The sequence below is a fragment of the Cydia fagiglandana genome, chromosome 26 (genome assembly GCF_963556715.1).
Source record: "Cydia fagiglandana chromosome 26, ilCydFagi1.1, whole genome shotgun sequence".
Lineage (NCBI taxonomy): Eukaryota > Metazoa > Arthropoda > Insecta > Lepidoptera > Tortricidae > Cydia > Cydia fagiglandana.
Window position 1 is genome coordinate 6,869,380 of NC_085957.1, and position 9,112 is coordinate 6,878,491.

A 9,112-nucleotide genomic window follows, 5' to 3' on the forward strand; every position below is an offset into this window, starting at 1 on the left:
CTATTAGGGTTCCGTACCCAAAGGGTAAAACGGGACCCTATTACTAAGACTTCGCTGTCCGTCCGTCCGTCTGTCACCAGGCTGTATCTCACGAACCGTGATAGCTAGACAGTTGAAATTTTCACAGATGATGTATTTCTGTTGCCGCTATAACAACAAATACTTACTAAAAACAGAATAAAATAAAGATTTAAATGGGGCTCCCATACAACAAACGTGATTTTTGACCAAAGTTAAGCAACGTCGGGAGTGGTCAGTACTTGGATGGGTAACCGTTTTTTTTGCTTTTTTTTTGCATTATGCTACGGAACCCTTCGTGCGCGAGTCAGACCCGCACTTGCCCGGTTTTTTTACTGACAAGATTTGCTTGAACAGCTTAAGTAGCTAACACACTACCGCACCGCACCAAGGTCATTGTGGGACGCACCCATAAGTAAAAGGGAGAAAGCGATATCCCTTTCTCCCTCTTACTTATGGGTGCGTCCCACAATGACCTTGGTGCGGTGCGATAGTGTGTTAGCTACTTTATATCCACACGATGGCGGTGACGCTTTTTATTAAGCGTTGTTGGATTTTCGACTTTAAGCCCTGAGCGGCTACCGTGAAAACCGGAATTCGCCAATTGCGGGGATCTTTATCTTTTACTCCAATGAAGGCGTAATTAGAGTGATAGAGAAAAATCCCCGCAATTTGCGAACTTCGATTTTCGCGGTTATAGCCCTGGTCATTACATCGAATTTAGAGTGCGGACAGATTCAAGCGCTTTTTTAACGCGCGTTGAAAAAGCTGTCGTGCGAATGGGAATGCAAATGCGAGGATATTTTTATGCAGGGGGGGGGGCAGTTATCTCTGCAGCTCATTGTACAATGATTGATTGATTGATTTATTTATTTATTGGTAAAATTTGTTGTTTTACAATGTCGAGTATACGTAATAATATTTTTGGAAAATGTCGACAACATGTTTTTACCCTTGAATATATAAATAGACCATTTAAACAGATGTTTTTATTATCTAATGGTGGCCTTAATGCGGAACAAATACAATTCTATGTACAGTCACCTGCAATAATAAATTACACAACGAAGGCCGCTAAACTATCTGACGCGATCTTAAGTAGCTAACACACTATCGCACCGCACCAAGGTCATTGTGGGACGCACCCATAAGTAAGAGGGAGAAAGAGATATCGCTTTCTCCCTTTTACTTATGGGTGCGTCCCACAATGACCTTGGTGCGGTGCGGTAGTGTGTTAGCTACTTTATTTGTAGAGCGTGTCACATATTATTGCGGCCTTGGAAGAGTAACATATTATTGCAGGTGACTGTACCTATCAAAGAATATAATACTGATGTACCTATTCAAGTAATTACGTAGGTACAGTCACCTGTAACAATATGTTACACAATTAAGGCCGCAAAAATATCGGACACGATCTTATTTCTAGAGACATAAGAGCGTATCACATATTTTTCCGGCCTTCGAAAGGTAAGTAACATATTATTGCAGGTGACTACGTAGGTACTATTTGCTAACATCGGAATGTATGTATTAGGTATGAAATTTTTTGTAAGAAAAAATGTGTCAGGGCTAAAAATGGAAAACAATAAATTATTAGGTAATAACGATTCCCTCTCGACATTTTAGAGTCCAAGCGAACTCTGCAGCGATTTTGATAGCACAGACTGAGCGAGAAGTGTTATGTTGTAAGTAAGTCAAACTTCGTCGGTCGTGCAACAAGTTAGATGTTAAATTAGCCTATGGGGCTATTCATAAATTACGTCATTTCAAATTAGGGGAGGGGGTCTGGACATCGGATGATGGTAGCATGACGTAGGAGGAAAAACGGGGGGTCATTTGAAGCATGATTTTAGGGGAAGGAGGTCAAAAATCGATGACGTAATTTATGGACAGCCCCTATTACCAAAAATGCCGTATAAAAATGTGTAGATTTTATGGCTTAGAAACTGAAATTTCAGAGTCGCCCCTGCATTTCAAAGTTACGCCGATTTACGTAGGTACTTAGAGTCGAATCAAGGTAATGGCATGGCATTCTTAATGACAGAGTGTGGCAATGTCATTGTATTGGGCCCCATATATTCCACGACTCTTCTCTTCTTCAGACTCGGCCTTCTTGATCTTACCGTGGGGCTTAGTCAACTAGTGTAAAAAATAAATAATACCTATAATAATTTTGCCTATATACATGCATATACGTCCTACTGCTGTCTCCTTTCAAGCACGAGAGACTTTAGGATGGGATGGGGACTTCACATAGGTAAACACCTTTGAATTTCTTCGCGGATGTATGCAGGTTTCCTCACGATGTTTTCCTTCATCAAAAAGCTAGTGGTAAATATCAAATGATATTCCGTGCATAAGTTCCGAAAAACTCATTGGTACGAGCCATGATTTGAACCCACGACCTCCGGATTGAATGTCGGACGTCAGATACACTCGGCTACCACCGCTTATCGTTATGCAATGTAAAAATGTCCTAATTATTTCTTTATTTTATATTCAGGTACTCTCGGTACTTAACATAGACCTAGTATTATTGTACTTCTATGGTACTTAAGCACAATTCGGTGAAGTGGAACTCCTTTAACTCCTTATGAAGACCACAAAATGCTATATTCGCTATATTAAACTGTTATTGTGAACTCAGCTCTGTTTTTAGGGTTCCGTACCCAAAGGGTAAAACGGGACCCTATTACTAAGACTTCGCTGTCCGTCCGTCCGTCTGTCACCAGGCTGTATCTCACGAACCGTGATAGCTAGACAGTTGAAATTTTCACAGATGATGTATTTCTGTTGCCGCTATAACAACAAATACTAAAAACAGAATAAAATAAAGATTTAAATGGGGCTCCCATACAACAAACGTGATTTTTGACCAAAGTTAAGCAACGTCGGGAGGGGTCAGTACTTGGATGGGTGACCGTTTTCTTTTTGCTTTTTTTTGTATTATGGTACGGAACCCTTCGTGTGCGAGTCCGACTCGCACTTGCCCGGTTTTTTGTTAAAGACAATTTCATATGACGAAATTAGGAATCTATATATAGTTGTTTATAAAGTTTGGCAATGAGATCTATTGACGTCTAAGCCGGAACACCTGTGTCCACGAACCCTGATGCCTTTTGGGCCACGGGGTATAAATAGCAGCCTAAGGCTGCTGAAGACATACTTGAAATAAAGTCCAACATGGCCGCTATCAAAATCGTCGCTCTTCTCGCCCTGGTAAGTTTTTTTCTGCCAAGATTTTCGGTTTTGCTCTAGTACCTAACATGATTTAAAATAGTATACAGTATGGAAAGATAAGTCGGGCCCTGGAGGGAAACTACCTTAAATCCTTTAGCTGGCTCATTTTACTTAAAGGAGACATTCCTTTATCTTTAAAAAGAAACAAAACTGCATTCAAAGATTTTCTAAAACTCGCTTGCCTCGCCCGGAAAACGAACCGACTAAAAATTCCAAAAAATAAAAACTCGCAATTTTATTCTACTAGTCGATGCAGTTAATGTTAATGATAACATTTCTCCAAGAAACATTAGGCCTTACACTCGTCTGTCGTACAAAATAACCATAAAATCTAATATTTAATACTCAAGTTTTTTTATACAAGCCAAACTAAAGAAAACAAGAAAAATACTTAAAATGCAGTTTGGTTCTTTTTAAAAATAAAGGAATGTCTCCTTTAAGTAAAATGAGCCAGCTTAAGGATTTAAGGTAGTTTCCATCCAGGGCCCGACTTATCTTTCCACACGTTACACCTTTTGAATACGTCAAACTAGTTTTTATGTTGCTGGATTCGTCGATCTATGAACTCAAAACAAAAACGGCCGTTTTAACTTTGGGCGCATAGATTGACGAATCCAGCAACATAAAAACTAGTTCAATGTATTCAAAAGGCAAATACTAAATACAGTACGTAGCGGCCCCCTTTTTAGGGTTTCGTAGTCACCTAGATACCCTTATAGTATCGCCATGTCTGTGTGTCTGTCTGTCCGAGGCTTTGCTCCGTGATCGTTAGTGCTAGAAAGCTGCAATTTGGCATGGATACAGAAATCATGCATTGCGACAGAACGGTAAAATAAGTTACAAAAAAAATTTTTTAGGGTACCTCCCATACAAAAAGTTTTTTTTTTCATTTTTGTTGGCTTTGTCCCTATAGTGTGGGGTATCGTTGGATAGGTCTTTCAAAACGAATAGGGTCCCCTAAAAAAAGGGTCCCCCGTTTGGCCTATTTTGACAGAATGGTAACTACGAAACCCTACACTGAGCATGGCCCGATATATTCTTGGCCGATTATTTAACAATGGCACTAGTGTGCACGTAAATTTATTTGTATGGAAAATTTCATACTTCACTGCTGTTTGACGTTAATTAGTACTAAATTGTACATTTGATATTTACCACTAGCTTTTCGGTGAAGGAAAACATCGTGAGGAAACCTGCATAGTTGCATACATCTGCGAAGAAATTCAAAGGTGTATGTGAAGTCCCCAATCCGCATTGAGCTAGCGTGGGGACTATAGTCCAAGCCCTCTCGCACATGAGAGGAGGCCTGTGCCCAGCAGTGGGACGTAGGGTCTAGTATTCGTCCGGTGTCAGTTTCCGTCCACTTGACAAAATTTGAATATAAACCTTCATTGCTGCACAAATTTGGACTTATTGCATTCTTAATATCTAAACAATTTATCTACCTACATAAAAAATATACTTCGCAAGTAGCAAATTATAAATGAAATGTGTTATTTACTAATCCGTCAAGTGGACGGAAACTGACACCGGACGGAAAACTGACGCAATTACCCTATATAGGCTGAAATGATGATGATGATGAGTACTAAGTTCACAGTTTTTCTTCATTTACAGGTTGCTTTGGCAGCATCGAAGCCACATTTCGTGAGTCTTAAATCTTATGATAAATTATTTTTTACTCCAGTCCGTGCCCTATCATAAGTATCCCGTTTTCTTTATAATAATTAAACTGCAAAACGTAAAGACCAAAAAAAGTAAGACAATGTTGCCACTGCAATAATTTTTTTGTAAAATAGTAAATTCCTTTTGATAAATAATCACGTTAAGATAATTTATTTATTAGTAATTTTACTCCTACGATTTAAAAAAGTCCTTTTATTTACTTATTTTTACATAAATACAAGACGCGCTAGTAAAAAGTGGCAACATTGTCTTACTTTTTTTGGTCTTGAATAACGTTTTGCAATAGTAGGTATGGCGACTTACGGGGGTTTTCAGAAAATAATGGTACCATTTACTTTTTTTCGGAAAGCTATCAACTTTTGGGTTATTTAGAATTTTAAATGAAAATGCCCTTACATAAGTTGGCGGACCGACCTTACTTACTTACCTAAGGCCAAGCGCGCACCACGACTTTTTGTTGCGCGATAATTTAGTCGCAGAAATGTAACGTATGTGTTTATTCAATTCAATTCAATTCAATATTTTTATTTCGAATAAAAAAAAATCCATATTATTGTTAGAACAAGCAACACTTATAAATCTATATTAGTAATAAAAAGAACATAAAAACAAACAAAAATAATTACTTATTTACAACTAAAAGCGGCGTGGTGCGGCGACCGGCGGCGCGTGCAGCCGCACCCAGCGCGCGAACATAGGCGAGTCCCAGCGCTGCGCCAGCACGTTTAGAATACTGCCGGCCTAGCCAAGGTTACAATCGCTATCGCTTCGACAACGAAAACCTTTATGTCTCTCTATCACACTTCCATATTAGTGCGACAGTGACAGTTGCGTTTCGATCGCTACGGAGCGTAAGCGATCGGCATCTTGGCTACGCGGCCTGTTTGGGCTGTGGCGAAGACGGTCGACTAATGACGCACACCGTTTTCTAATTATTGCGTCGAAACTATCGGTGTGCGCCTCGGCAAACATAGTTGACGCGCTACAGTAACGCGGCAGCCCAAACAGCACTCTAAACGCGTTATTGTATTGTACGCGAAGGGCGCTGTATGCCCGCTGCGTAAAGCTGACCCACAGATTGCACGTGTAGAATGTTTGGCAGTATGCTTTAAAGAGCGTTAGCTTCACTTCATTACTACAACGAGCAAATCTGCGGGCCAGCATGTTACTACGAACACACAACGCCCTTCGCTCCCTCTCTATGTCATCATTATCTGTCATGTTTTCTGTTACCCAGTGGCCAAGGTACTTGAACTTCTGTACAACTTTTAAAGCGGTACCACAAAGGGTAACAGGTGTCATTTTGTATGATTTTGGCCCAGCTTTAAATTGCATTACCTCGCTTTTCGAAGTATTGTACCTTAACCCATGGGTAACTGCATAAGTTTCACATTATATGGCAGTGCGCGCATATGCGACAAAAAAATTTTAAAATTGTGATTTGTCACATTTTTCCGCGACTGCTCGCGACGCGATTGTCGCAAAGTGAATTGCAGCATGCGGAGTTGTATGGCCCCGCGCGCACTGCGATAATAAAATCGTACCCCGGCCGGACCTCAGTCGGCATTTCGCTCTCCAAGCCTCAACATTTCGGCACCTGCTTCTCCAATGGAGTCTCAAAATAAGACGCTACATGTTGACCATTTCATTATGGAAATAGACGGCATATAATCACCTTTGTGTTATAAATGCTCAAAGTCATACAGCGATCGCATATTAAAGACACGTTTCATGACAAACGACTGGTACGAAATCCATGTTGAGAATGAACAAATCGTCGACTTTTTCATCGCGGTGCGCGCAGTGAATTTTCTGCGATATATACAGCGCGATTCTAAAATCGTTTCGCAAAAATTTAAATCGTGGTGCGCGCTTGGCCTAACACTAATTTTCATAATTATTATAAATGACCTAACTTAAGAAGAAGAAATAAAGAAAGTGGTAAGATGTGAATCTACAGTTCGTTTTTTTAGGGTTCCGTAGCCAAATGGCAAAAAACGGAACCCTTATAGATTCGTCATGTCTGTCTGTCTGTCCGTCCGTATGTCACAGCCATTTTTTTCCGAAACTATAAGCACTATACAGTTGAAACTTGGTAAGTAGATGTATTCTATGAACCGCATTAAGATTTTCATACAAAAATAGAAAAAAAACATAAAATTTTTAGGGTTCCCCATACATAGAACTGAAACTCAAATTTTTTTTTTCATCAAACCCATACATGTGGGGTGTCTATGGATAGGTCTTCAAAAATGACATGGAGGTTTCTAATATCATTTTCTTCTAAACTGAATAGTTTGCGCGAGAGACACTTCCAAAGTGGTAAAATGTGTGTCCCCCCCCTGTAACTTCTAAAATAAGAGAATGATAAAACTAAAAAAATATATATGATGTACATTACCATGCAAACTTCCACCGAAAATTGGTTTGAACAAGATTTGATAAGTAGTTTTTTTTTTAATACGTCATAAACCGTAAACCGCAATTTTATTATGTTACTTGCTGTTACGGAACCCTTCATGGGCGAGTCCGACTCGCACTTGGCCGCTTTTTTTAGCATTAGAAATAAGGTAAACAATCTTGATGTGTCTTTTAATTGAAAAACACATTTTAAAAATAAGTTACGGCAAATACTATGTAACAATTATGAATCTAATACGATCATTTATATTCTTCTGCTTTCAAAAGTAATAGTTATTGATTTTTAAAAAGCGTTTTTCAATTAAAAGACATATCAAGATCGCGTACCTTCTGCCAAGTTCTTTCTAATGCTAAAAAAACGAACTATAGCTGTATATATTATGTTGTTGACTGTCCTCAGGGAGCTGGTGGGTTCGAGGGCGCCGCCGATGGGTTCATAGGCGCTGCCGGTGGGCTCGGGGGCTCTGCCGGCGGGCCTGCTGGCGCTGCCGCCCAACTTGCTTCTAAAGCTCAAGGCGGACTTGGCGCCGCCCAACAAGTTAAAGGTGCCGGACTTGGCGCCGCCCAACAAGGACTTGGCGCCGCCCAGCAAGTGAAAGATTCCGGACTTGGCGCTGCCCAACAAGGTCAAGGTGCCGGACTTGGCGCCGCCCAACAAGGAGTTGGCGCCGCCCAGCAAGTGAAAGATGCCGGACTTGGCGCTGCCCAACAAGGTCAAGGTGCCGGACTTGGCGCCGCCGGACAAGGTCAAGGTGCCGGACTTGGCGCTGCCCAACAAGGTCAAGGTGCCGGACTTGGTGGCGCCGGCCAAGGTCAAGATGCCGGACTTGGCGCTGCCCAACAAGGTCAAGGTGCCGGACTTGGCGGCGGCCAACAAGGTCAAAATTCCGGACTTGGCTCCGGCCAACAAGGTCAAAATTCCGGACTTGGCTCCGGCCAACAAGGTCAAAATTCCGGACTTGGCGCCGGCCAACAAGGTCAAAGTGCCGGACTTGGCGCCGGCCAACAAGGTCAAAGTGCTGGTGGAGCCGGACAAGGTCAAGATGACGATTGCTCAGACTGAACCAGCCCATAAAGATCTGTTAACAATAAAACTTGTCAATTTTATGATTCCCTTTTAATAAAGACAAGATTTACTATAGTATTGTTTTTTTTTCTTATTCCAGGACCTTACCTACAGCTTGGCAAAAGAGCAGAAATTAAAAAGTGGCAACACTTTAGTGTCATCCCTTTCAAACCAATTTATAGACGGTCAAGCAAATCTTGTCAGTAGAAAAAGGCGCGAAATTCAAATTTTCTATGAGACGATAAGCCTTCGCGCCTACATTTTTCAAATTTGCCGCGTTTTTCTACTGACAAGATCTGCTTGACCAAGTTTATATAAGAAAATGGGACGACACTACAGTGTTGCCACTTTTTAATTTCTACTCTTTTTTGCCTAGCTGTACGTGCATTCGTAAATTCTATTCGATGTGGTAAATTAACATCTCTTTAAGTTTCTAGCTTAGGGCAGGGGTGCGAAGCTCCTGACTTCGGTCAAACTCGGCTCCGCTCGGCTCAGCATTGCTCCGAGCAATTTTTAGGGTTGGCACCACTTGACTTCCTTTTGCGTGCACGACCACAGATAAGATAATCACTTAAATTTTGACAACCCTAAATAGCCGAAAGGGATAGTGCCATATATTAGAAAAGGATAGTATGATTCGACCCTGAACCGCTGTCAAACTTCGGTTTTGTAGGAAGC